This window comes from Taudactylus pleione, unplaced genomic scaffold, assembly GCF_031769625.1.
Source record: "Taudactylus pleione unplaced genomic scaffold, aTauple2 ptg000967l, whole genome shotgun sequence".
NCBI lineage: Eukaryota > Metazoa > Chordata > Amphibia > Anura > Myobatrachidae > Taudactylus > Taudactylus pleione.
In genome coordinates this window covers 6,801,384-6,822,467 of record NW_028285368.1, presented here as the reverse complement: position 1 = coordinate 6,822,467, position 21,084 = coordinate 6,801,384, and the positions used below count along the sequence as shown (strand labels likewise).

General features: G+C 37.8%; 16 non-coding genes and 74 pseudogenes across 16 annotated transcripts; all 90 read right to left on the bottom strand.

Annotated features, from left to right (window-relative positions):
- Positions 1–32: 32 nt before the first annotated feature.
- LOC148460061 (5S ribosomal RNA) lies at positions 33–151 on the bottom strand (annotated as a pseudogene).
- A 116-nt stretch (positions 152–267) lies between these two features.
- On the bottom strand, positions 268–386 carry LOC148460060 (5S ribosomal RNA; annotated as a pseudogene).
- A 115-nt stretch (positions 387–501) lies between these two features.
- LOC148460059 (5S ribosomal RNA) lies at positions 502–620 on the bottom strand. The gene has a single exon (XR_015874222.1). It is a non-coding gene; the product is annotated as a 5S ribosomal RNA (ribosomal RNA).
- A 116-nt stretch (positions 621–736) lies between these two features.
- On the bottom strand, positions 737–855 carry LOC148460058 (5S ribosomal RNA; annotated as a pseudogene).
- A 117-nt stretch (positions 856–972) lies between these two features.
- On the bottom strand, positions 973–1,091 carry LOC148460057 (5S ribosomal RNA; annotated as a pseudogene).
- A 116-nt stretch (positions 1,092–1,207) lies between these two features.
- Positions 1,208–1,326, bottom strand: LOC148460056 (5S ribosomal RNA; annotated as a pseudogene).
- A 116-nt stretch (positions 1,327–1,442) lies between these two features.
- On the bottom strand, positions 1,443–1,561 carry LOC148460055 (5S ribosomal RNA). The gene has a single exon (XR_015873702.1). It is a non-coding gene; the product is annotated as a 5S ribosomal RNA (ribosomal RNA).
- Positions 1,562–1,678: 117 nt separating this feature from the next.
- Positions 1,679–1,797, bottom strand: LOC148460054 (5S ribosomal RNA; annotated as a pseudogene).
- Positions 1,798–1,913: 116 nt separating this feature from the next.
- LOC148460053 (5S ribosomal RNA) lies at positions 1,914–2,032 on the bottom strand (annotated as a pseudogene).
- A 116-nt stretch (positions 2,033–2,148) lies between these two features.
- LOC148460052 (5S ribosomal RNA) lies at positions 2,149–2,266 on the bottom strand (annotated as a pseudogene).
- Positions 2,267–2,382: 116 nt separating this feature from the next.
- LOC148460051 (5S ribosomal RNA) lies at positions 2,383–2,501 on the bottom strand (annotated as a pseudogene).
- Positions 2,502–2,617: 116 nt separating this feature from the next.
- On the bottom strand, positions 2,618–2,736 carry LOC148460050 (5S ribosomal RNA; annotated as a pseudogene).
- Positions 2,737–2,851: 115 nt separating this feature from the next.
- Positions 2,852–2,970, bottom strand: LOC148460049 (5S ribosomal RNA; annotated as a pseudogene).
- A 116-nt stretch (positions 2,971–3,086) lies between these two features.
- LOC148460048 (5S ribosomal RNA) lies at positions 3,087–3,205 on the bottom strand (annotated as a pseudogene).
- Positions 3,206–3,320: 115 nt separating this feature from the next.
- LOC148460047 (5S ribosomal RNA) lies at positions 3,321–3,439 on the bottom strand. The gene has a single exon (XR_015874221.1). It is a non-coding gene; the product is annotated as a 5S ribosomal RNA (ribosomal RNA).
- A 116-nt stretch (positions 3,440–3,555) lies between these two features.
- On the bottom strand, positions 3,556–3,674 carry LOC148460046 (5S ribosomal RNA; annotated as a pseudogene).
- Positions 3,675–3,791: 117 nt separating this feature from the next.
- On the bottom strand, positions 3,792–3,910 carry LOC148460045 (5S ribosomal RNA; annotated as a pseudogene).
- A 116-nt stretch (positions 3,911–4,026) lies between these two features.
- Positions 4,027–4,145, bottom strand: LOC148460044 (5S ribosomal RNA). The gene has a single exon (XR_015873701.1). It is a non-coding gene; the product is annotated as a 5S ribosomal RNA (ribosomal RNA).
- Positions 4,146–4,262: 117 nt separating this feature from the next.
- LOC148460043 (5S ribosomal RNA) lies at positions 4,263–4,381 on the bottom strand (annotated as a pseudogene).
- Positions 4,382–4,497: 116 nt separating this feature from the next.
- LOC148460042 (5S ribosomal RNA) lies at positions 4,498–4,616 on the bottom strand (annotated as a pseudogene).
- Positions 4,617–4,732: 116 nt separating this feature from the next.
- LOC148460041 (5S ribosomal RNA) lies at positions 4,733–4,851 on the bottom strand (annotated as a pseudogene).
- A 115-nt stretch (positions 4,852–4,966) lies between these two features.
- LOC148460040 (5S ribosomal RNA) lies at positions 4,967–5,085 on the bottom strand (annotated as a pseudogene).
- A 116-nt stretch (positions 5,086–5,201) lies between these two features.
- Positions 5,202–5,320, bottom strand: LOC148460039 (5S ribosomal RNA; annotated as a pseudogene).
- Positions 5,321–5,435: 115 nt separating this feature from the next.
- LOC148460038 (5S ribosomal RNA) lies at positions 5,436–5,554 on the bottom strand (annotated as a pseudogene).
- A 116-nt stretch (positions 5,555–5,670) lies between these two features.
- Positions 5,671–5,789, bottom strand: LOC148460037 (5S ribosomal RNA; annotated as a pseudogene).
- Positions 5,790–5,904: 115 nt separating this feature from the next.
- Positions 5,905–6,023, bottom strand: LOC148460036 (5S ribosomal RNA). The gene has a single exon (XR_015874220.1). It is a non-coding gene; the product is annotated as a 5S ribosomal RNA (ribosomal RNA).
- A 116-nt stretch (positions 6,024–6,139) lies between these two features.
- LOC148460035 (5S ribosomal RNA) lies at positions 6,140–6,258 on the bottom strand (annotated as a pseudogene).
- A 117-nt stretch (positions 6,259–6,375) lies between these two features.
- On the bottom strand, positions 6,376–6,494 carry LOC148460034 (5S ribosomal RNA; annotated as a pseudogene).
- Positions 6,495–6,610: 116 nt separating this feature from the next.
- Positions 6,611–6,729, bottom strand: LOC148460033 (5S ribosomal RNA; annotated as a pseudogene).
- A 116-nt stretch (positions 6,730–6,845) lies between these two features.
- On the bottom strand, positions 6,846–6,964 carry LOC148460032 (5S ribosomal RNA). Its single transcript, XR_015873700.1, has one exon. It is a non-coding gene; the product is annotated as a 5S ribosomal RNA (ribosomal RNA).
- A 117-nt stretch (positions 6,965–7,081) lies between these two features.
- LOC148460031 (5S ribosomal RNA) lies at positions 7,082–7,200 on the bottom strand (annotated as a pseudogene).
- A 116-nt stretch (positions 7,201–7,316) lies between these two features.
- LOC148460030 (5S ribosomal RNA) lies at positions 7,317–7,435 on the bottom strand (annotated as a pseudogene).
- A 116-nt stretch (positions 7,436–7,551) lies between these two features.
- Positions 7,552–7,669, bottom strand: LOC148460029 (5S ribosomal RNA; annotated as a pseudogene).
- Positions 7,670–7,785: 116 nt separating this feature from the next.
- On the bottom strand, positions 7,786–7,904 carry LOC148460028 (5S ribosomal RNA; annotated as a pseudogene).
- Positions 7,905–8,020: 116 nt separating this feature from the next.
- Positions 8,021–8,139, bottom strand: LOC148460027 (5S ribosomal RNA; annotated as a pseudogene).
- A 115-nt stretch (positions 8,140–8,254) lies between these two features.
- On the bottom strand, positions 8,255–8,373 carry LOC148460026 (5S ribosomal RNA; annotated as a pseudogene).
- A 116-nt stretch (positions 8,374–8,489) lies between these two features.
- LOC148460025 (5S ribosomal RNA) lies at positions 8,490–8,608 on the bottom strand (annotated as a pseudogene).
- A 115-nt stretch (positions 8,609–8,723) lies between these two features.
- Positions 8,724–8,842, bottom strand: LOC148460024 (5S ribosomal RNA). The gene has a single exon (XR_015874219.1). It is a non-coding gene; the product is annotated as a 5S ribosomal RNA (ribosomal RNA).
- Positions 8,843–8,958: 116 nt separating this feature from the next.
- LOC148460023 (5S ribosomal RNA) lies at positions 8,959–9,077 on the bottom strand (annotated as a pseudogene).
- A 116-nt stretch (positions 9,078–9,193) lies between these two features.
- On the bottom strand, positions 9,194–9,311 carry LOC148460022 (5S ribosomal RNA; annotated as a pseudogene).
- Positions 9,312–9,427: 116 nt separating this feature from the next.
- Positions 9,428–9,546, bottom strand: LOC148460021 (5S ribosomal RNA; annotated as a pseudogene).
- Positions 9,547–9,662: 116 nt separating this feature from the next.
- On the bottom strand, positions 9,663–9,781 carry LOC148460020 (5S ribosomal RNA; annotated as a pseudogene).
- A 115-nt stretch (positions 9,782–9,896) lies between these two features.
- LOC148460019 (5S ribosomal RNA) lies at positions 9,897–10,015 on the bottom strand (annotated as a pseudogene).
- A 116-nt stretch (positions 10,016–10,131) lies between these two features.
- On the bottom strand, positions 10,132–10,250 carry LOC148460018 (5S ribosomal RNA; annotated as a pseudogene).
- Positions 10,251–10,365: 115 nt separating this feature from the next.
- On the bottom strand, positions 10,366–10,484 carry LOC148460017 (5S ribosomal RNA). The gene has a single exon (XR_015874218.1). It is a non-coding gene; the product is annotated as a 5S ribosomal RNA (ribosomal RNA).
- Positions 10,485–10,600: 116 nt separating this feature from the next.
- On the bottom strand, positions 10,601–10,719 carry LOC148460016 (5S ribosomal RNA; annotated as a pseudogene).
- Positions 10,720–10,836: 117 nt separating this feature from the next.
- LOC148460015 (5S ribosomal RNA) lies at positions 10,837–10,955 on the bottom strand (annotated as a pseudogene).
- Positions 10,956–11,071: 116 nt separating this feature from the next.
- Positions 11,072–11,190, bottom strand: LOC148460014 (5S ribosomal RNA). Its single transcript, XR_015873699.1, has one exon. It is a non-coding gene; the product is annotated as a 5S ribosomal RNA (ribosomal RNA).
- Positions 11,191–11,307: 117 nt separating this feature from the next.
- On the bottom strand, positions 11,308–11,426 carry LOC148460013 (5S ribosomal RNA; annotated as a pseudogene).
- A 116-nt stretch (positions 11,427–11,542) lies between these two features.
- Positions 11,543–11,661, bottom strand: LOC148460012 (5S ribosomal RNA; annotated as a pseudogene).
- A 116-nt stretch (positions 11,662–11,777) lies between these two features.
- On the bottom strand, positions 11,778–11,896 carry LOC148460011 (5S ribosomal RNA; annotated as a pseudogene).
- A 115-nt stretch (positions 11,897–12,011) lies between these two features.
- On the bottom strand, positions 12,012–12,130 carry LOC148460010 (5S ribosomal RNA; annotated as a pseudogene).
- A 115-nt stretch (positions 12,131–12,245) lies between these two features.
- Positions 12,246–12,364, bottom strand: LOC148460009 (5S ribosomal RNA; annotated as a pseudogene).
- A 116-nt stretch (positions 12,365–12,480) lies between these two features.
- Positions 12,481–12,599, bottom strand: LOC148460008 (5S ribosomal RNA; annotated as a pseudogene).
- A 115-nt stretch (positions 12,600–12,714) lies between these two features.
- On the bottom strand, positions 12,715–12,833 carry LOC148460007 (5S ribosomal RNA; annotated as a pseudogene).
- Positions 12,834–12,948: 115 nt separating this feature from the next.
- LOC148460006 (5S ribosomal RNA) lies at positions 12,949–13,067 on the bottom strand (annotated as a pseudogene).
- Positions 13,068–13,183: 116 nt separating this feature from the next.
- LOC148460005 (5S ribosomal RNA) lies at positions 13,184–13,302 on the bottom strand (annotated as a pseudogene).
- Positions 13,303–13,417: 115 nt separating this feature from the next.
- LOC148460004 (5S ribosomal RNA) lies at positions 13,418–13,536 on the bottom strand. The gene has a single exon (XR_015874216.1). It is a non-coding gene; the product is annotated as a 5S ribosomal RNA (ribosomal RNA).
- Positions 13,537–13,652: 116 nt separating this feature from the next.
- LOC148460003 (5S ribosomal RNA) lies at positions 13,653–13,771 on the bottom strand (annotated as a pseudogene).
- Positions 13,772–13,887: 116 nt separating this feature from the next.
- On the bottom strand, positions 13,888–14,005 carry LOC148460002 (5S ribosomal RNA; annotated as a pseudogene).
- A 116-nt stretch (positions 14,006–14,121) lies between these two features.
- On the bottom strand, positions 14,122–14,240 carry LOC148460001 (5S ribosomal RNA; annotated as a pseudogene).
- A 116-nt stretch (positions 14,241–14,356) lies between these two features.
- Positions 14,357–14,475, bottom strand: LOC148460000 (5S ribosomal RNA; annotated as a pseudogene).
- A 115-nt stretch (positions 14,476–14,590) lies between these two features.
- Positions 14,591–14,709, bottom strand: LOC148459999 (5S ribosomal RNA; annotated as a pseudogene).
- A 116-nt stretch (positions 14,710–14,825) lies between these two features.
- Positions 14,826–14,944, bottom strand: LOC148459998 (5S ribosomal RNA; annotated as a pseudogene).
- Positions 14,945–15,059: 115 nt separating this feature from the next.
- Positions 15,060–15,178, bottom strand: LOC148459997 (5S ribosomal RNA). Its single transcript, XR_015874215.1, has one exon. It is a non-coding gene; the product is annotated as a 5S ribosomal RNA (ribosomal RNA).
- Positions 15,179–15,294: 116 nt separating this feature from the next.
- Positions 15,295–15,413, bottom strand: LOC148459996 (5S ribosomal RNA; annotated as a pseudogene).
- A 117-nt stretch (positions 15,414–15,530) lies between these two features.
- On the bottom strand, positions 15,531–15,649 carry LOC148459995 (5S ribosomal RNA; annotated as a pseudogene).
- A 116-nt stretch (positions 15,650–15,765) lies between these two features.
- On the bottom strand, positions 15,766–15,884 carry LOC148459994 (5S ribosomal RNA). Its single transcript, XR_015873698.1, has one exon. It is a non-coding gene; the product is annotated as a 5S ribosomal RNA (ribosomal RNA).
- A 117-nt stretch (positions 15,885–16,001) lies between these two features.
- On the bottom strand, positions 16,002–16,120 carry LOC148459993 (5S ribosomal RNA; annotated as a pseudogene).
- A 116-nt stretch (positions 16,121–16,236) lies between these two features.
- Positions 16,237–16,355, bottom strand: LOC148459992 (5S ribosomal RNA; annotated as a pseudogene).
- Positions 16,356–16,471: 116 nt separating this feature from the next.
- Positions 16,472–16,590, bottom strand: LOC148459991 (5S ribosomal RNA; annotated as a pseudogene).
- Positions 16,591–16,705: 115 nt separating this feature from the next.
- Positions 16,706–16,824, bottom strand: LOC148459990 (5S ribosomal RNA; annotated as a pseudogene).
- Positions 16,825–16,939: 115 nt separating this feature from the next.
- LOC148459989 (5S ribosomal RNA) lies at positions 16,940–17,058 on the bottom strand (annotated as a pseudogene).
- Positions 17,059–17,174: 116 nt separating this feature from the next.
- Positions 17,175–17,293, bottom strand: LOC148459988 (5S ribosomal RNA; annotated as a pseudogene).
- A 115-nt stretch (positions 17,294–17,408) lies between these two features.
- Positions 17,409–17,527, bottom strand: LOC148459987 (5S ribosomal RNA). The gene has a single exon (XR_015873343.1). It is a non-coding gene; the product is annotated as a 5S ribosomal RNA (ribosomal RNA).
- A 117-nt stretch (positions 17,528–17,644) lies between these two features.
- Positions 17,645–17,763, bottom strand: LOC148459986 (5S ribosomal RNA; annotated as a pseudogene).
- Positions 17,764–17,879: 116 nt separating this feature from the next.
- Positions 17,880–17,998, bottom strand: LOC148459985 (5S ribosomal RNA; annotated as a pseudogene).
- A 116-nt stretch (positions 17,999–18,114) lies between these two features.
- On the bottom strand, positions 18,115–18,233 carry LOC148459984 (5S ribosomal RNA; annotated as a pseudogene).
- Positions 18,234–18,349: 116 nt separating this feature from the next.
- LOC148459983 (5S ribosomal RNA) lies at positions 18,350–18,468 on the bottom strand. The gene has a single exon (XR_015873060.1). It is a non-coding gene; the product is annotated as a 5S ribosomal RNA (ribosomal RNA).
- Positions 18,469–18,584: 116 nt separating this feature from the next.
- LOC148459982 (5S ribosomal RNA) lies at positions 18,585–18,703 on the bottom strand (annotated as a pseudogene).
- A 115-nt stretch (positions 18,704–18,818) lies between these two features.
- Positions 18,819–18,937, bottom strand: LOC148459981 (5S ribosomal RNA; annotated as a pseudogene).
- Positions 18,938–19,053: 116 nt separating this feature from the next.
- Positions 19,054–19,172, bottom strand: LOC148459980 (5S ribosomal RNA; annotated as a pseudogene).
- A 115-nt stretch (positions 19,173–19,287) lies between these two features.
- LOC148459979 (5S ribosomal RNA) lies at positions 19,288–19,406 on the bottom strand (annotated as a pseudogene).
- Positions 19,407–19,522: 116 nt separating this feature from the next.
- LOC148459978 (5S ribosomal RNA) lies at positions 19,523–19,641 on the bottom strand (annotated as a pseudogene).
- Positions 19,642–19,757: 116 nt separating this feature from the next.
- On the bottom strand, positions 19,758–19,876 carry LOC148459977 (5S ribosomal RNA). Its single transcript, XR_015873059.1, has one exon. It is a non-coding gene; the product is annotated as a 5S ribosomal RNA (ribosomal RNA).
- A 116-nt stretch (positions 19,877–19,992) lies between these two features.
- On the bottom strand, positions 19,993–20,111 carry LOC148459976 (5S ribosomal RNA; annotated as a pseudogene).
- Positions 20,112–20,226: 115 nt separating this feature from the next.
- Positions 20,227–20,345, bottom strand: LOC148459975 (5S ribosomal RNA; annotated as a pseudogene).
- A 116-nt stretch (positions 20,346–20,461) lies between these two features.
- Positions 20,462–20,580, bottom strand: LOC148459974 (5S ribosomal RNA; annotated as a pseudogene).
- Positions 20,581–20,695: 115 nt separating this feature from the next.
- Positions 20,696–20,814, bottom strand: LOC148459973 (5S ribosomal RNA). Its single transcript, XR_015874214.1, has one exon. It is a non-coding gene; the product is annotated as a 5S ribosomal RNA (ribosomal RNA).
- Positions 20,815–20,930: 116 nt separating this feature from the next.
- On the bottom strand, positions 20,931–21,049 carry LOC148459972 (5S ribosomal RNA; annotated as a pseudogene).
- Between the last annotated feature and the right edge of the window lie 35 nt (positions 21,050–21,084).

The window sequence follows — 21,084 nt, the reverse complement described above, 5'->3', positions numbered from 1 at the left end:
TAACAGAAAAGAATGTTATGGCAGTATAAAATTACCTACAGCAAATGGTATTACCAGGTGGTCTCCCATCCAAGTACTAACCAGGCCCAACACTGCATAGCTTCCAAGATCAGACGAGATTGGGCATGTCCAGTGTGGTTTGGCTGTAGGTGCTCAAAAACATTAACTTTAGACCTCTTTTACTTCTTAACTCAAGTAAATTCATTGATAAGTTGAAAAAATTTAATGTAAAATGTAATAGAAAAGAAAGTTATGGCTGAATTAAATTACATACAGCACCTGGTATTCCCAGGTGGTCTCCCATCCAAGTATTAACCAGGCCCAACACTGCATAGCTTCAAAGATCAGACGAGATTGGGCATGTCCAGTGTGGTTTGGCTGTAGGTGCTCAAAAACATTAACTTTAGTCCTCTTTTACTTCTTAACTCAAGTAAATTCATTGATAAGTTTAAAAATGAAATGTAAAATGTAATTGAAAAGAATGTTATGGCAGTATAAAATTACCTACAGCACCTGGTATTCCCAGGTGGTCTCCCATCCAAGTACTAACCAGGCCCAACACTGCATAGCTTCCAAGATCAGATGAGATTGGGCATGTCCAGTGTGGTTTGGCTGTAGGTGCACAAAAACTTTAACTTTAGACCTCTTTTACTTCTTTACTCAAGTAAATTCATTGATAAGTTGAATAACTTAAATGTAAAATGTAATAGAAAAGAATGTTATGGCAGTATAAAATTACCTACAGCACCTGGTATTCCCAGGTGGTCTCCCATCCAAGTTCTAACCAGGCCCAACACTGAATAGCTTCCAAGATCAGACGAGATTGGGCATTCCCAGTGTGGTTTGGCTGTAGGTGCTCAAAAACATTAACTTTAGACCTCTTTTACTTCTTAACTCAAGTACATTCTATTGATAAGTTGAAAAAATGAAATGTAAAATGTAACAGAAAAGAATGTTATGGCAGTATAAAATTACCTACTGCTCCTGGTATTCCCAAGTGGTCTCCCATCCAAGTACTAACCAGGCCCAACACTGCATAGCTTCCAAGATCAGACGAGATTGGGCATGTCCAGTGTGGTTTGGCTGTAAGTGCTCAAAAACATTAACTTTAGACCTCTTTGACATCTTTACTCAAGTAAATTCATTGATAAGTTGAAAAAATTAAATGTAAAATGTAATAGAAAAGAATGTTATGGCAGTATAAAATTACCTACAGCTCCTGGTATTCCCATGTGGTCTCCCATCCAAGTACTAACCAGGCCCAACACTGCATAGCTTCCAAGATCAGACGAGATTGGGCATGTCCAGTGTGGTTGGGCTGTAGGTGCTCAAAAACATTAACTTTAGACCTCTATTACTTCTTAACTCAAGTAAATTCATTGACAAGTTGAAAAAATTAAATGTAAAATGTAATAGAAAAGAATGTTATGGCAGGATAAAATTACCTACAGCACCTGGTATTCCCAGGTGGTCTCCCATCCAAGTACTAACCAGGCCCAACACTGCATAGCTTCCAAGATCAGACGAGATTGGGCATTCCCAGTGTGGTTTGGCTGTAGGTGCTCAAAAACATTAACTTTAGACCTCTTTTACTTCTTAACTCAAGTACATTCTATTGATAAGTTGAAAAAATGAAATGTAAAATGTAACAGAAAAGAATGTTATGGCAGTATAAAATTACCTACTGCTCCTGGTATTCCCAAGTGGTCTCCCATCCAAGTACTAACCAGGCCCAACACTGCATAGCTTCCAAGATCAGACGAGATTGGGCATGTCCAGTGTGGTTTGGCTGTAGGTGCTCAAAAACATTAACTTTAGACCTCTATTACTTCTTAACTCAAGTAAATTGATTGATAAGTTGAAAAAATTAATTGTAAAATGTAATAGAAAAGAATGTTATGGCAGTATAAAATTACCTATAGCACCTGGTATTCCCAGGTGGTCTCCCATCCAAGTACTAACCAGGCCCAACACTGCATAGCTTCCAAGAGCAGATGAGATTGGGCATATCCAGTGTGGTTTGGCTGTAGGTGCTCAAAAACATTAACTTTAGACCTCTTTTACTTCTTTACTCAAGTAAATTCATTGATAAGTTGAAAAAATTAAATGTAAAATGTAATAGAAAAGAATGTTATGGCAGTATAAAATTACCTACAGCTCCTGGTATTCCCATGTGGTCTCCCATCCAAGTACTATCCAGGACCAACACTGCATAGCTTCCAAGATCAGACGAGATTGGGCATGTCCAGTGTGGTTGGCTGTAGGTGCACAAAAACATTAACTTTAGACCTCTATTACTTCTTAACTCAAGTAAATTCATTGATAAGTTGAAAAAATTAAATGTAAAATGTAATAGAAAAGAATGTCATGGCAGTATAAAATTACCTACAGCACTTGGTATTCCCAGGTGGTCTCCCATCCAAGTACTAACCAGGCCCAACACTGCATAGCTTTCAAGATCAGACGAGATTGGGCATGTCCAGTGTGGTTTGGCTGTAGGTGCTCAAAAACATTAACTTTAGACCTCTATTACTTCTTAACTCAAGTAAATTCATTGATAAGTTGAAAAAATTAATTGTAAAATGTAATAGAAAAGAATGTTATGGCAGTATAAAATTACCTACAGCACCTGGTATTCCCAGGTGGTCTCCCATCCAAGTACTAACCAAGCCCCACACTGCACAGCTTCCAAGATCAGATGAGATTGGGCATGTCCAGTGTGGTTTGGCTGTAGGTGCTCAAAAACTTTAACTTTAGACCTCTTTTACTTCTTAACGCAAGTAAATTCATTGATAAGTTTAAAAATGAAATGTAAAATGTAACAGAAAAGAATGTTATGGCAGTATAAAATTACCTACAGCAAATGGTATTACCAGGTGGTCTCCCATCCAAGTACTAACCAGGCCCAACACTGCATAGCTTCCAAGATCAGACGAGATTGGGCATGTCCAGTGTGGTTTGGCTGTAGGTGCTCAAAAACATTAACTTTAGACCTCTTTTACTTCTTAACTCAAGTAAATTCATTGATAAGTTGAAAAAATTTAATGTAAAATGTAATAGAAAAGAAAGTTATGGCTGAATTAAATTACATACAGCACCTGGTATTCCCAGGTGGTCTCCCATCCAAGTATTAACCAGGCCCAACACTGCATAGCTTCAAAGATCAGACGAGATTGGGCATGTCCAGTGTGGTTTGGCTGTAGGTGCTCAAAAACATTAACTTTAGTCCTCTTTTACTTCTTAACTCAAGTAAATTCATTGATAAGTTTAAAAATGAAATGTAAAATGTAATAGAAAAGAATGTTATGGCAGTATAAAATTACCTACAGCACCTGGTATTCCCAGGTGGTCTCCCATCCAAGTACTAACCAGGCCCAACACTGCATAGCTTCCAAGATCAGATGAGATTGGGCATGTCCAGTGTGGTTTGGCTGTAGGTGCACAAAAACTTTCACTTTAGACCTCTTTTACTTCTTTACTCAAGTAAATTCATTGATAAGTTGAATAACTTAAATGTAAAATGTAATAGAAAAGAATGTTATGGCAGTATAAAATTACCTACAGCACCTGGTATTCCCAGGTGGTCTCCCATCCAAGTTCTAACCAGGCCCAACACTGAATAGCTTCCAAGATCAGACGAGATTGGGCATTCCCAGTGTGGTTTGGCTGTAGGTGCTCAAAAACATTAACTTTAGACCTCTTTTACTTCTTAACTCAAGTACATTCTATTGATAAGTTGAAAAAATGAAATGTAAAATGTAACAGAAAAGAATGTTATGGCAGTATAAGATTACCTACTGCTCCTGGTATTCCCAAGTGGTCTCCCATCCAAGTACTAACCAGGCCCAACACTGCATAGCTTCCAAGATCAGACGAGATTGGGCATGTCCAGTGTGGTTGGGCTGTAGGTGCTCAAAAACATTAACTTTAGACCTCTATTACTTCTTAACTCAAGTAAATTCATTGACAAGTTGAAAAAATTAAATGTAAAATGTAATAGAAAAGAATGTTATGGCAGGATAAAATTACCTACAGCACCTGGTATTCCCAGGTGGTCTCCCATCCAAGTACTAACCAGGCCCAACACTGCATAGCTTCCAAGATCAGACGAGATTGGGCATTCCCAGTGTGGTTTGGCTGTAGGTGCTCAAAAACATTAACTTTAGACCTCTTTTACTTCTTAACTCAAGTACATTCTATTGATAAGTTGAAAAAATGAAATGTAAAATGTAACAGAAAAGAATGTTATGGCAGTATAAAATTACCTACTGCTCCTGGTATTCCCAAGTGGTCTCCCATCCAAGTACTAACCAGGCCCAACACTGCATAGCTTCCAAGATCAGACGAGATTGGGCATGTCCAGTGTGGTTTGGCTGTAGGTGCTCAAAAACATTAACTTTAGACCTCTATTACTTCTTAACTCAAGTAAATTGATTGATAAGTTGAAAAAATTAATTGTAAAATGTAATAGAAAAGAATGTTATGGCAGTATAAAATTACCTATAGCACCTGGTATTCCCAGGTGGTCTCCCATCCAAGTACTAACCAGGCCCAACACTGCATAGCTTCCAAGAGCAGATGAGATTGGGCATATCCAGTGTGGTTTGGCTGTAGGTGCTCAAAAACATTAACTTTAGACCTCTTTTACTTCTTTATTCAAGTAAATTCATTGATAAGTTGAAAAAATTAAATGTAAAATGTAATAGAAAAGAATGTTATGGCAGTATAAAATTACCTACAGCTCCTGGTATTCCCATGTGGTCTCCCATCCAAGTACTAACCAGGACCAACACTGCATAGCTTCCAAGATCAGACGAGATTGGGCATGTCCAGTGTGGTTGGGCTGTAGGTGCACAAAACATTAACTTTAGACCTCTATTACTTCTTAACTCAAGTAAATTCATTGATAAGTTGAAAAAATTAAATGTAAAATGTAATAGAAAAGAATGTCATGGCAGTATAAAATTACCTACAGCACTTGGTATTCCCAGGTGGTCTCCCATCCAAGTACTAACCAGGCCCAACACTGCATAGCTTCCAAGATCAGACGAGATTGGGCATGTCCAGTGTGGTTTGGCTGTAGGTGCTCAAAAACATTAACTTTAGACCTCTATTACTTCTTAACTCAAGTAAATTCATTGATAAGTTGAAAAAATTAATTGTAAAATGTAATAGAAAAGAATGTTATGGCAGTATAAAATTACCTACAGCACCTGGTATTCCCAGGTGGTCTCCCATCCAAGTACTAACCAAGCCCCACACTGCACAGCTTCCAAGATCAGATGAGATTGGGCATGTCCAGTGTGGTTTGGCTGTAGGTGCTCAAAAACTTTAACTTTAGACCTCTTTTACTTCTTAACGCAAGTAAATTCATTGATAAGTTTAAAAATGAAATGTAAAATGTAACAGAAAAGAATGTTATGGCAGTATAAAATTACCTACAGCAAATGGTATTACCAGGTGGTCTCCCATCCAAGTACTAACCAGGCCCAACACTGCATAGCTTCCAAGATCAGACGAGATTGGGCATGTCCAGTGTGGTTTGGCTGTAGGTGCTCAAAAACATTAACTTTAGACCTCTTTTACTTCTTAACTCAAGTAAATTCATTGATAAGTTGAAAAAATTTAATGTAAAATGTAATAGAAAAGAAAGTTATGGCTGAATTAAATTACATACAGCACCTGGTATTCCCAGGTGGTCTCCCATCCAAGTATTAACCAGGCCCAACACTGCATAGCTTCAAAGATCAGACGAGATTGGGCATGTCCAGTGTGGTTTGGCTGTAGGTGCTCAAAAACATTAACTTTAGTCCTCTTTTACTTCTTAACTCAAGTAAATTCATTGATAAGTTTAAAAATGAAATGTAAAATGTAATAGAAAAGAATGTTATGGCAGTATAAAATTACCTACAGCACCTGGTATTCCCAGGTGGTCTCCCATCCAAGTACTAACCAGGCCCAACACTGCATAGCTTCCAAGATCAGATGAGATTGGGCATGTCCAGTGTGGTTTGGCTGTAGGTGCACAAAAACTTTAACTTTAGACCTCTTTTACTTCTTTACTCAAGTAAATTCATTGATAAGTTGAATAACTTAAATGTAAAATGTAATAGAAAAGAATGTTATGGCAGTATAAAATTACCTACAGCACCTGGTATTCCCAGGTGGTCTCCCATCCAAGTTCTAACCAGGCCCAACACTGAATAGCTTCCAAGATCAGACGAGATTGGGCATTCCCAGTGTGGTTTGGCTGTAGGTGCTCAAAAACATTAACTTTAGACCTCTTTTACTTCTTAACTCAAGTACATTCTATTGATAAGTTGAAAAAATGAAATGTAAAATGTAACAGAAAAGAATGTTATGGCAGTATAAAATTACCTACTGCTCCTGGTATTCCCAAGTGGTCTCCCATCCAAGTACTAACCAGGCCCAACACTGCATAGCTTCCAAGATCAGACGAGATTGGGCATGTCCAGTGTGGTTTGGCTGTAAGTGCTCAAAAACATTAACTTTAGACCTCTTTGACATCTTTACTCAAGTAAATTCATTGATAAGTTGAAAAAATTAAATGTAAAATGTAATAGAAAAGAATGTTATGGCAGTATAAAATTACCTACAGCTCCTGGTATTCCCATGTGGTCTCCCATCCAAGTACTAACCAGGCCCAACACTGCATAGCTTCCAAGATCAGACGAGATTGGGCATGTCCAGTGTGGTTGGGCTGTAGGTGCTCAAAAACATTAACTTTAGACCTCTATTACTTCTTAACTCAAGTAAATTCATTGACAAGTTGAAAAAATTAAATGTAAAATGTAATAGAAAAGAATGTTATGGCAGGATAAAATTACCTACAGCACCTGGTATTCCCAGGTGGTCTCCCATCCAAGTACTAACCAGGCCCAACACTGCATAGCTTCCAAGATCAGACGAGATTGGGCATTCCCAGTGTGGTTTGGCTGTAGGTGCTCAAAAACATTAACTTTAGACCTCTTTTACTTCTTAACTCAAGTACATTCTATTGATAAGTTGAAAAAATGAAATGTAAAATGTAACAGAAAAGAATGTTATGGCAGTATAAAATTACCTACTGCTCCTGGTATTCCCAAGTGGTCTCCCATCCAAGTACTAACCAGGCCCAACACTGCATAGCTTCCAAGATCAGACGAGATTGGGCATGTCCAGTGTGGTTTGGCTGTAGGTGCTCAAAAACATTAACTTTAGACCTCTATTACTTCTTAACTCAAGTAAATTGATTGATAAGTTGAAAAAATTAATTGTAAAATGTAATAGAAAAGAATGTTATGGCAGTATAAAATTACCTATAGCACCTGGTATTCCCAGGTGGTCTCCCATCCAAGTACTAACCAGGCCCAACACTGCATAGCTTCCAAGAGCAGATGAGATTGGGCATATCCAGTGTGGTTTGGCTGTAGGTGCTCAAAAACATTAACTTTAGACCTCTTTTACTTCTTTACTCAAGTAAATTCATTGATAAGTTGAAAAAATTAAATGTAAAATGTAATAGAAAAGAATGTTATGGCAGTATAAAATTACCTACAGCTCCTGGTATTCCCATGTGGTCTCCCATCCAAGTACTAACCAGGACCAACACTGCATAGCTTCCAAGATCAGACGAGATTGGGCATGTCCAGTGTGGTTGGCTGTAGGTGCACAAAAACATTAACTTTAGACCTCTATTACTTCTTAACTCAAGTAAATTCATTGATAAGTTGAAAAAATTAAATGTAAAATGTAATAGAAAAGAATGTCATGGCAGTATAAAATTACCTACAGCACTTGGTATTCCCAGGTGGTCTCCCATCCAAGTACTAACCAGGCCCAACACTGCATAGCTTCCAAGATCAGACGAGATTGGGCATGTCCAGTGTGGTTTGGCTGTAGGTGCTCAAAAACATTAACTTTAGACCTCTATTACTTCTTAACTCAAGTAAATTCATTGATAAGTTGAAAAAATTAATTGTAAAATGTAATAGAAAAGAATGTTATGGCAGTATAAAATTACCTACAGCACCTGGTATTCCCAGGTGGTCTCCCATCCAAGTACTAACCAAGCCCCACACTGCACAGCTTCCAAGATCAGATGAGATTGGGCATGTCCAGTGTGGTTTGGCTGTAGGTGCTCAAAAACTTTAACTTTAGACCTCTTTTACTTCTTAACGCAAGTAAATTCATTGATAAGTTTAAAAATGAAATGTAAAATGTAACAGAAAAGAATGTTATGGCAGTATAAAATTACCTACAGCAAATGGTATTACCAGGTGGTCTCCCATCCAAGTACTAACCAGGCCCAACACTGCATAGCTTCCAAGATCAGACGAGATTGGGCATGTCCAGTGTGGTTTGGCTGTAGGTGCTCAAAAACATTAACTTTAGACCTCTTTTACTTCTTAACTCAAGTAAATTCATTGATAAGTTGAAAAAATTTAATGTAAAATGTAATAGAAAAGAAAGTTATGGCTGAATTAAATTACATACAGCACCTGGTATTCCCAGGTGGTCTCCCATCCAAGTATTAACCAGGCCCAACACTGCATAGCTTCAAAGATCAGACGAGATTGGGCATGTCCAGTGTGGTTTGGCTGTAGGTGCTCAAAAACATTAACTTTAGTCCTCTTTTACTTCTTAACTCAAGTAAATTCATTGATAAGTTTAAAAATGAAATGTAAAATGTAATAGAAAAGAATGTTATGGCAGTATAAAATTACCTACAGCACCTGGTATTCCCAGGTGGTCTCCCATCCAAGTACTAACCAGGCCCAACACTGCATAGCTTCCAAGATCAGATGAGATTGGGCATGTCCAGTGTGGTTTGGCTGTAGGTGCACAAAAACTTTCACTTTAGACCTCTTTTACTTCTTTACTCAAGTAAATTCATTGATAAGTTGAATAACTTAAATGTAAAATGTAATAGAAAAGAATGTTATGGCAGTATAAAATTACCTACAGCACCTGGTATTCCCAGGTGGTCTCCCATCCAAGTTCTAACCAGGCCCAACACTGCATAGCTTCCAAGAGCAGATGAGATTGGGCATATCCAGTGTGGTTTGGCTGTAGGTGCTCAAAAACATTAACTTTAGACCTCTTTTACTTCTTTACTCAAGTAAATTCATTGATAAGTTGAAAAAATTAAATGTAAAATGTAATAGAAAAGAATGTTATGGCAGTATAAAATTACCTACAGCTCCTGGTATTCCCATGTGGTCTCCCATCCAAGTACTAACCAGGACCAACACTGCATAGCTTCCAAGATCAGACGAGATTGGGCATGTCCAGTGTGGTTGGCTGTAGGTGCACAAAAACATTAACTTTAGACCTCTATTACTTCTTAACTCAAGTAAATTCATTGATAAGTTGAAAAAATTAAATGTAAAATGTAATAGAAAAGAATGTCATGGCAGTATAAAATTACCTACAGCACTTGGTATTCCCAGGTGGTCTCCCATCCAAGTACTAACCAGGCCCAACACTGCATAGCTTCCAAGATCAGACGAGATTGGGCATGTCCAGTGTGGTTTGGCTGTAGGTGCTCAAAAACATTAACTTTAGACCTCTATTACTTCTTAACTCAAGTAAATTCATTGATAAGTTGAAAAAATTAATTGTAAAATGTAATAGAAAAGAATGTTATGGCAGTATAAAATTACCTACAGCACCTGGTATTCCCAGGTGGTCTCCCATCCAAGTACTAACCAAGCCCCACACTGCACAGCTTCCAAGATCAGATGAGATTGGGCATGTCCAGTGTGGTTTGGCTGTAGGTGCTCAAAAACTTTAACTTTAGACCTCTTTTACTTCTTAACGCAAGTAAATTCATTGATAAGTTTAAAAATGAAATGTAAAATGTAACAGAAAAGAATGTTATGGCAGTATAAAATTACCTACAGCAAATGGTATTACCAGGTGGTCTCCCATCCAAGTACTAACCAGGCCCAACACTGCATAGCTTCCAAGATCAGACGAGATTGGGCATGTCCAGTGTGGTTTGGCTGTAGGTGCTCAAAAACATTAACTTTAGACCTCTTTTACTTCTTAACTCAAGTAAATTCATTGATAAGTTGAAAAAATTTAATGTAAAATGTAATAGAAAAGAAAGTTATGGCTGAATTAAATTACATACAGCACCTGGTATTCCCAGGTGGTCTCCCATCCAAGTATTAACCAGGCCCAACACTGCATAGCTTCAAAGATCAGACGAGATTGGGCATGTCCAGTGTGGTTTGGCTGTAGGTGCTCAAAAACATTAACTTTAGTCCTCTTTTACTTCTTAACTCAAGTAAATTCATTGATAAGTTTAAAAATGAAATGTAAAATGTAATAGAAAAGAATGTTATGGCAGTATAAAATTACCTACAGCACCTGGTATTCCCAGGTGGTCTCCCATCCAAGTACTAACCAGGCCCAACACTGCATAGCTTCCAAGATCAGATGAGATTGGGCATGTCCAGTGTGGTTTGGCTGTAGGTGCACAAAAACTTTCACTTTAGACCTCTTTTACTTCTTTACTCAAGTAAATTCATTGATAAGTTGAATAACTTAAATGTAAAATGTAATAGAAAAGAATGTTATGGCAGTATAAAATTACCTACAGCACCTGGTATTCCCAGGTGGTCTCCCATCCAAGTTCTAACCAGGCCCAACACTGAATAGCTTCCAAGATCAGACGAGATTGGGCATTCCCAGTGTGGTTTGGCTGTAGGTGCTCAAAAACATTAACTTTAGACCTCTTTTACTTCTTAACTCAAGTACATTCTATTGATAAGTTGAAAAAATGAAATGTAAAATGTAACAGAAAAGAATGTTATGGCAGTCAAAAATTACCTACTGCTCCTGGTATTCCCAAGTGGTCTCCCATCCAAGTACTAACCAGGCCCAACACTGCATAGCTTCCAAGATCAGACGAGATTGGGCATGTCCAGTGTGGTTGGGCTGTAGGTGCTCAAAAACATTAACTTTAGACCTCTATTACTTCTTAACTCAAGTAAATTCATTGACAAGTTGAAAAAATTAAATGTAAAATGTAATAGAAAAGAATGTTATGGCAGGATAAAATTACCTACAGCACCTGGTATTCCCAGGTGGTCTCCCATCCAAGTACTAACCAGGCCCAACACTGCATAGCTTCCAAGATCAGACGAGATTGGGCATTCCCAGTGTGGTTTGGCTGTAGGTGCTCAAAAACATTAACTTTAGACCTCTTTTACTTCTTAACTCAAGTACATTCTATTGATAAGTTGAAAAAATGAAATGTAAAATGTAACAGAAAAGAATGTTATGGCAGTATAAAATTACCTACTGCTCCTGGTATTCCCAAGTGGTCTCCCATCCAAGTACTAACCAGGCCCAACACTGCATAGCTTCCAAGATCAGACGAGATTGGGCATGTCCAGTGTGGTTTGGCTGTAGGTGCTCAAAAACATTAACTTTAGACCTCTATTACTTCTTAACTCAAGTAAATTGATTGATAAGTTGAAAAAATTAATTGTAAAATGTAATAGAAAAGAATGTTATGGCAGTATAAAATTACCTATAGCACCTGGTATTCCCGGGTGGTCTCCCATCCAAGTACTAACCAGGCCCAACACTGCATAGCTTCCAAGAGCAGATGAGATTGGGCATATCCAGTGTGGTTTGGCTGTAGGTGCTCAAAAACATTAACTTTAGACCTCTTTTACTTCTTTACTCAAGTAAATTCATTGATAAGTTGAAAAAATTAAATGTAAAATGTAATAGAAAAGAATGTTATGGCAGTATAAAATTACCTACAGCTCCTGGTATTCCCATGTGGTCTCCCATCCAAGTACTAACCAGGACCAACACTGCATAGCTTCCAAGATCAGACGAGATTGGGCATGTCCAGTGTGGTTGGGCTGTAGGTGCACAAAACATTAACTTTAGACCTCTATTACTTCTTAACTCAAGTAAATTCATTGATAAGTTGAAAAAATTAATTGTAAAATGTAATAGAAAAGAATGTTATGGCAGTATAAAATTACCTACAGCACCTGGTATTCCCAGGTGGTCTCCCATCCAAGTACTAACCAAGCCCCACACTGCACAGCTTCCAAGATCAGATGAGATTGGGCATGTCCAGTGTGGTTTGGCTGTAGGTGCTCAAAAACTTTAACTTTAGACCTCTTTTACTTCTTAACGCAAGTAAATTCATTGATAAGTTTAAAAATGAAATGTAAAATGTAACAGAAAAGAATGTTATGGCAGTATAAAATTACCTACAGCAAATGGTATTACCAGGTGGTCTCCCATCCAAGTACTAACCAGGCCCAACACTGCATAGCTTCCAAGATCAGACGAGATTGGGCATGTCCAGTGTGGTTTGGCTGTAGGTGCTCAAAAACATTAACTTTAGACCTCTTTTACTTCTTAACTCAAGTAAATTCATTGATAAGTTGAAAAAATTTAATGTAAAATGTAATAGAAAAGAAAGTTATGGCTGAATTAAATTACATACAGCACCTGGTATTCCCAGGTGGTCTCCCATCCAAGTATTAACCAGGCCCAACACTGCATAGCTTCAAAGATCAGACGAGATTGGGCATGTCCAGTGTGGTTTGGCTGTAGGTGCTCAAAAACATTAACTTTAGTCCTCTTTTACTTCTTAACTCAAGTAAATTCATTGATAAGTTTAAAAATGAAATGTAAAATGTAATAGAAAAGAATGTTATGGCAGTATAAAATTACCTACAGCACCTGGTATTCCCAGGTGGTCTCCCATCCAAGTACTAACCAGGCCCCACACTGCACAGCTTCCAAGATCAGATGAGATTGGGCATGTCCAGTGTGGTTTGGCTGTAGGTGCTCAAAAACTTTAACTTTAGACCTCTTTTACTTCTTAACGCAAGTAAATTCATTGATAAGTTTAAAAATGAAATGTAAAATGTAACAGAAAAGAATGTTATGGCAGTATAAAATTACCTACAGCAAATGGTATTACCAGGTGGTCTCCCATCCAAGTACTAACCAGGCCCAACACTGCATAGCTTCCAAGATCAGACGAGATTGGGCATGTCCAGTGTGGTTTGGCTGTAGGTGCTCAAAAACATTAACTTTAGACCTCTTTTACTTCTTAACTCAAGTAAATTCATTGATAAGTTGAAAAAATTTAATGTAAAATGTAATAGAAAAGAAAGTTATGGCTGAATTAAATTACATACAGCACCTGGTATTCCCAGGTGGTCTCCCATCCAAGTATTAACCAGGCCCAACACTGCATAGCTTCAAAGATCAGACGAGATTGGGCATGTCCAGTGTGGTTTGGCTGTAGGTGCTCAAAAACATTAACTTTAGTCCTCTTTTACTTCTTAACTCAAGTAAATTCATTGATAAGTTTAAAAATGAAATGTAAAATGTAATAGAAAAGAATGTTATGGCAGTATAAAATTACCTACAGCACCTGGTATTCCCAGGTGGTCTCCCATCCAAGTACTAACCAGGCCCAACACTGCATAGCTTCCAAGATCAGATGAGATTGGGCATGTCCAGTGTGGTTTGGCTGTAGGTGCACAAAAACTTTCACTTTAGACCTCTTTTACTTCTTTACTCAAGTAAATTCATTGATAAGTTGAATAACTTAAATGTAAAATGTAATAGAAAAGAATGTTATGGCAGTATAAAATTACCTACAGCACCTGGTATTCCCAGGTGGTCTCCCATCCAAGTTCTAACCAGGCCCAACACTGCATAGCTTCCAAGAGCAGATGAGATTGGGCATATCCAGTGTGGTTTGGCTGTAGGTGCTCAAAAACATTAACTTTAGACCTCTTTTACTTCTTTACTCAAGTAAATTCATTGATAAGTTGAAAAAATTAAATGTAAAATGTAATAGAAAAGAATGTTATGGCAGTATAAAATTACCTACAGCTCCTGGTATTCCCATGTGGTCTCCCATCCAAGTACTAACCAGGACCAACACTGCATAGCTTCCAAGATCAGACGAGATTGGGCATGTCCAGTGTGGTTGGCTGTAGGTGCACAAAAACATTAACTTTAGACCTCTATTACTTCTTAACTCAAGTAAATTCATTGATAAGTTGAAAAAATTAAATGTAAAATGTAATAGAAAAGAATGTCATGGCAGTATAAAATTACCTACAGCACTTGGTATTCCCAGGTGGTCTCCCATCCAAGTACTAACCAGGCCCAACACTGCATAGCTTCCAAGATCAGACGAGATTGGGCATGTCCAGTGTGGTTTGGCTGTAGGTGCTCAAAAACATTAACTTTAGACCTCTATTACTTCTTAACTCAAGTAAATTCATTGATAAGTTGAAAAAATTAATTGTAAAATGTAATAGAAAAGAATGTTATGGCAGTATAAAATTACCTACAGCACCTGGTATTCCCAGGTGGTCTCCCATCCAAGTACTAACCAAGCCCCACACTGCACAGCTTCCAAGATCAGATGAGATTGGGCATGTCCAGTGTGGTTTGGCTGTAGGTGCTCAAAAACTTTAACTTTAGACCTCTTTTACTTCTTAACGCAAGTAAATTCATTGATAAGTTTAAAAATGAAATGTAAAATGTAACAGAAAAGAATGTTATGGCAGTATAAAATTACCTACAGCAAATGGTATTACCAGGTGGTCTCCCATCCAAGTACTAACCAGGCCCAACACTGCATAGCTTCCAAGATCAGACGAGATTGGGCATGTCCAGTGTGGTTTGGCTGTAGGTGCTCAAAAACATTAACTTTAGACCTCTTTTACTTCTTAACTCAAGTAAATTCATTGATAAGTTGAAAAAATTTAATGTAAAATGTAATAGAAAAGAAAGTTATGGCTGAATTAAATTACATACAGCACCTGGTATTCCCAGGTGGTCTCCCATCCAAGTATTAACCAGGCCCAACACTGCATAGCTTCAAAGATCAGACGAGATTGGGCATGTCCAGTGTGGTTTGGCTGTAGGTGCTCAAAAACATTAACTTTAGTCCTCTTTTACTTCTTAACTCAAGTAAATTCATTGATAAGTTTAAAAATGAAATGTAAAATGTAATAGAAAAGAATGTTATGGCAGTATAAAATTACCTACAGCACCTGGTATTCCCAGGTGGTCTCCCATCCAAGTACTAACCAGGCCCAACACTGCATAGCTTCCAAGATCAGATGAGATTGGGCATGTCCAGTGTGGTTTGGCTGTAGGTGCACAAAAACTTTCACTTTAGACCTCTTTTACTTCTTTACTCAAGTAAATTCATTGATAAGTTGAATAACTTAAATGTAAAATGTAATAGAAAAGAATGTTATGGCAGTATAAAATTACCTACAGCACCTGGTATTCCCAGGTGGTCTCCCATCCAAGTTCTAACCAGGCCCAACACTGAATAGCTTCCAAGATCAGACGAGATTGGGCATTCCCAGTGTGGTTTGGCTGTAGGTGCTCAAAAACATTAACTTTAGACCTCTTTTACTTCTTAACTCAAGTACATTCTATTGATAAGTTGAAAAAATGAAATGTAAAATGTAACAGAAAAGAATGTTATGGCAGTCAAAAATTACCTACTGCTCCTGGTATTCCCAAGTGGTCTCCCATCCAAGTACTAACCAGGCCCAACACTGCATAGCTTCCAAGATCAGACGAGATTGGGCATGTCCAGTGTGGTTGGGCTGTAGGTGCTCAAAAACATTAACTTTAGACCTCTATTACTTCTTAACTCAAGTAAATTCATTGACAAGTTGAAAAAATTAAATGTAAAATGTAATAGAAAAGAATGTTATGGCAGGATAAAATTACCTACAGCACCTGGTATTCCCAGGTGGTCTCCCATCCAAGTACTAACCAGGCCCAACACTGCATAGCTTCCAAGATCAGACGAGATTGGGCATTCCCAGTGTGGTTTGGCTGTAGGTGCTCAAAAACATTAACTTTAGACCTCTTTTACTTCTTAACTCAAGTACATTCTATTGATAAGTTGAAAAAATGAAATGTAAAATGTAACAGAAAAGAATGTTATGGCAGTATAAAATTACCTACTGCTCCTGGTATTCCCAAGTGGTCTCCCATCCAAGTACTAACCAGGCCCAACACTGCATAGCTTCCAAGATCAGACGAGATTGGGCATGTCCAGTGTGGTTTGGCTGTAGGTGCTCAAAAACATTAACTTTAGACCTCTATTACTTCTTAACTCAAGTAAATTGATTGATAAGTTGAAAAAATTAATTGTAAAATGTAATAGAAAAGAATGTTATGGCAGTATAAAATTACCTATAGCACCTGGTATTCCCGGGTGGTCTCCCATCCAAGTACTAACCAGGCCCAACACTGCATAGCTTCCAAGAGCAGATGAGATTGGGCATATCCAGTGTGGTTTGGCTGTAGGTGCTCAAAAACATTAACTTTAGACCTCTTTTACTTCTTTACTCAAGTAAATTCATTGATAAGTTGAAAAAATTAAATGTAAAATGTAATAGAAAAGAATGTTATGGCAGTATAAAATTACCTACAGCTCCTGGTATTCCCATGTGGTCTCCCATCCAAGTACTAACCAGGACCAACACTGCATAGCTTCCAAGATCAGACGAGATTGGGCATGTCCAGTGTGGTTGGGCTGTAGGTGCACAAAACATTAACTTTAGACCTCTATTACTTCTTAACTCAAGTAAATTCATTGATAAGTTGAAAAAATTAATTGTAAAATGTAATAGAAAAGAATGTTATGGCAGTATAAAATTACCTACAGCACCTGGTATTCCCAGGTGGTCTCCCATCCAAGTACTAACCAAGCCCCACACTGCACAGCTTCCAAGATCAGATGAGATTGGGCATGTCCAGTGTGGTTTGGCTGTAGGTGCTCAAAAACTTTAACTTTAGACCTCTTTTACTTCTTAACGCAAGTAAATTCATTGATAAGTTTAAAAATGAAATGTAAAATGTAACAGAAAAGAATGTTATGGCAGTATAAAATTACCTACAGCAAATGGTATTACCAGGTGGTCTCCCATCCAAGTACTAACCAGGCCCAACACTGCATAGCTTCCAAGATCAGACGAGATTGGGCATGTCCAGTGTGGTTTGGCTGTAGGTGCTCAAAAACATTAACTTTAGACCTCTTTTACTTCTTAACTCAAGTAAATTCATTGATAAGTTGAAAAAATTTAATGTAAAATGTAATAGAAAAGAAAGTTATGGCTGAATTAAATTACATACAGCACCTGGTATTCCCAGGTGGTCTCCCATCCAAGTATTAACCAGGCCCAACACTGCATAGCTTCAAAGATCAGACGAGATTGGGCATGTCCAGTGTGGTTTGGCTGTAGGTGCTCAAAAACATTAACTTTAGTCCTCTTTTACTTCTTAACTCAAGTAAATTCATTGATAAGTTTAAAAATGAAATGTAAAATGTAATAGAAAAGAATGTTATGGCAGTATAAAATTACCTACAGCACCTGGTATTCCCAGGTGGTCTCCCATCCAAGTACTAACCAGGCCCAACACTGCATAGCTTCCAAGATCAGATGAGATTGGGCATTCCCAGTGTGGTTTGGCTGTAGGTGCTCAAAAACATTAACTTTAGACCTCTTTTACTTCTTAACTCAAGTACATTCTATTGATAAGTTGAAAAAATGAAATGTAAAATGTAACAGAAAAGAATGTTATGGCAGTATAAAATTACCTACTGCTCCTGGTATTCCCAAGTGGTCTCCCATCCAAGTACTAACCAGGCCCAACACTGCATAGCTTCCAAGATCAGACGAGATTGGGCATGTCCAGTGTGGTTTGGCTGTAGGTGCTCAAAAACATTAACTTTAGACCTCTATTACTTCTTAACTCAAGTAAATTGATTGATAAGTTGAAAAAATTAATTGTAAAATGTAATAGAAAAGAATGTTATGGCAGTATAAAATTACCTACAGCACCTGGTATTCCCAGGTGGTCTCCCATCCAAGTACTAACCAGTCCCAACACTGCATAGCTACCAAGAGCAGATGAGATTGGGCATATCCAGTGTGGTTTGGCTGTAGGTGCTCAAAAACATTAACTTTAGACCTCTTTTACTTCTTTACTCAAGTAAATTCATTGATAAGTTGAAAAAATTAAATGTAAAATGTAATAGAAAAGAATGTTATGGCAGTATAAAATTACCTACAGCTCCTGGTATTCCCATGTGGTCTCCCATCCAAGTACTAACCAGGCCCAACACTGCATAGCTTCCAAGATCAGACGAGATTGGGCATGTCCAGTGTGGTTGGGCTGTAGGTGCTCAAAAACATTAACTTTAGACCTCTATTACTTCTTAACTCAAGTAAATTCATTGACAAGTTGAAAAAATTAAATGTAAAATGTAATAGAAAAGAATGTCATGGCAGTATAAAATTACCTACAGCACCTGGTATTCCCAGGTGGTCTCCCATCCAAGTACTAACCAGGCCCAACACTGCATAGCTTCCAAGATCAGACGAGATTGGGCATGTCCAGTGTGGTTTGGCTGTAGGTGCTCAAAAACATTAACTTTAGACCTCTATTACTTCTTAACTCAAGTAAATTCATTGATAAGTTGAAAAAATTAAATGTAAAATGTAATAGAAAAGAATGTTATGTCAGTATAAAATTACCTACAGCACCTGGTATTCCCAGGTGGTCTCCCATCCAAGTACTAACCAAGCCCCACACTGCACAGCTTCCAAGATCAGATGAGATTGGGCATGTCCAGTGTGGTTTGGCTGTAGGTGCTCAAAAACTTTAACTTTAGACCTCTTTTACTTCTTAACGCAAGTAAATTCATTGATAAGTTTAAAAATGAAATGTAAAATGTAACAGAAAAGAATGTTATGGCAGTATAAAATTACCTACAGCAAATGGTATTACCAGGTGGTCTCCCATCCAAGTACTAACCAGGCCCAACACTGCATAGCTTCCAAGATCAGATGAGATTGGGCATGCCCAGTGTGGTTTGGCTGTAGGTGCTCAAAAACATTAACTTTAGACCTCTTTTACTTCTTAACTCAAGTAAATTCATTGATAAGTTGAAAAAATTTAATGTAAAATGTAATAGAAAAGAATGTTATGGCTGAATTAAATTACATACAGCACCTGGTATTCCCAGGTGGTCTCCCATCCAAGTACTAACCAGGCCCAACACTGCATAGCTTCCAAGATCAGACGAGATTGGGCATGTCCAGTGTGGTTTGGCTGTAGGTGCTCAAAAACATTAACTTTAGTCCTCTTTTACATCTTAACTCAAGTAAATTCATTGATAAGTTTAAAAATGAAATGTAAAATGTAATAGAAAAGAATGTTATGGCAGTATAAAATTACCTACAGCATCTGGTATTCCCAGGTGGTCCCCCATCCAAGTACTAACCAGGCCCAACACTGCATAGCTTCCAAGATCAGATGAGATTGGGCATGTCCAGTGTGGTTTGGCTGTAGGTGCACAAAAACTTTAACTTTAGACCTCTTTTACTTCTTTACTCAAGTAAATTCATTGATAAGTTGAATAAATTAAATGTAAAATGTAATAGAAAAGAATGTTATGGCAGTATAAAATTACCTACAGCACCTGGTATTCCCAGGTGGTCTCCCATCCAAGTTCTAACCAGGCCCAACACTGAATAGCTTCCAAGATCAGACGAGATTGGGCATGCCCAGTGTGGTTTGGCTGTAGGTGCTCAAAAACATTAACTTTAGACCTCTTTTACTTCTAAAGTCAAGTACATTCATTGATAAGTTGAAAAAATTAAATGTAAAATGTAATAGAAAATAATGTTATGTCAGTATAAAATTACCTACAGCACCTGGTATTCCCAGGTGGTCTCCCATCCAAGTACTAACCAGGCCCAACACTGCATAGCTTCCAAGATCAGACGAGATTGGGCATGTCCAGTGTGGTTTGGCTGTAGGTGCTCAAAAACATTAACTTTAGACCTCTTTTACTTCTTAACTCAAGTAAATTCCTTGATAAGTTGAAAAAATTAATTGTAAAATGTAATAGAAAAGAATGTTATGGCAGTATAAAATTACCTACAGCACCTGGTATTCCCAGGTGGTCTCCCATCCAAGTACTAACCAAGCCCAACACTGCACAGCTTCCAAGATCAGATGAGATTGGGCATGTCCAGTGTGGTTTGGCTGTAGGTGATCAAAAACTTTAACTTTAGACCTCTTTTACTTCTTAACGCAAGTAAATTCATTGATAAGTTTAAAAATGAAATGTAAAATGTAACAGAAAAGAATGTTATGGCAGTATAAAATTACCTACAGTAAATGGTATTACCAGGTGGTCTCCCATCCAAGTACTAACCAGGCCCAACACTGCATAGCTTCCAAGATCAGATGAGATTGGGCATGCCCAGTGTGGTTTGGCTGTAGGTGCTCAAAAACATTAACTTTAGACCTCTTTTACTTCTTAACTCAAGTAAATTCATTGATAAGTTGAAAAAATTTAATGTAAAATGTAATAGAAAAGAATGTTATGGCTGAATAAAATTACATACAGCACCTGGTATTCCCAGGTGGTCTCCCATCCAAGTACTAACCAGGCCCAACACTGCATAGCTTCCAAGATCAGACGAGATTGGGCATGTCCAGTGTGGTTTGGCTGTAGGTGCTGAACAACATTAACTTTAGTCCTCTTTTACTTCTTAACTCAAGTAAATTCATTGATAAGTTTAAAAATGAAATTTAAAATGTAAAAGAAAAGAATGTTATGGCAGGATAAAATTACCTACAGCACCTGGTATTCCCAGGTGGTCTCCCATCCAAGTACTAACCAGGCCCAACACTGCATAGCTTCCAAGATCAGATGAGATTGGGCATGTCCAGTGTGGTTTGGCTGTAGGTGCACAAAAACTTTAACTTTAGACTTTTTTTACTTCTTTACTCAAGTAAATTCATTGATAAGTTGAATAAATTAAATGTAAAATGTAATAGAAAAGAATGTTATGGCAGTATAAAATTACCTACAGCACCTGGTATTCCCAGGTGGTCTCCCATCCAAGTTCTAACCAGGCCCAACACTGAATAACTTCCAAGATCAGACAAGATTGGGCATGCCCAGTGTGGTTTGGCTGTAGGTGCTCAAAAACATTAACTTTAGACCTCTTTTACTTC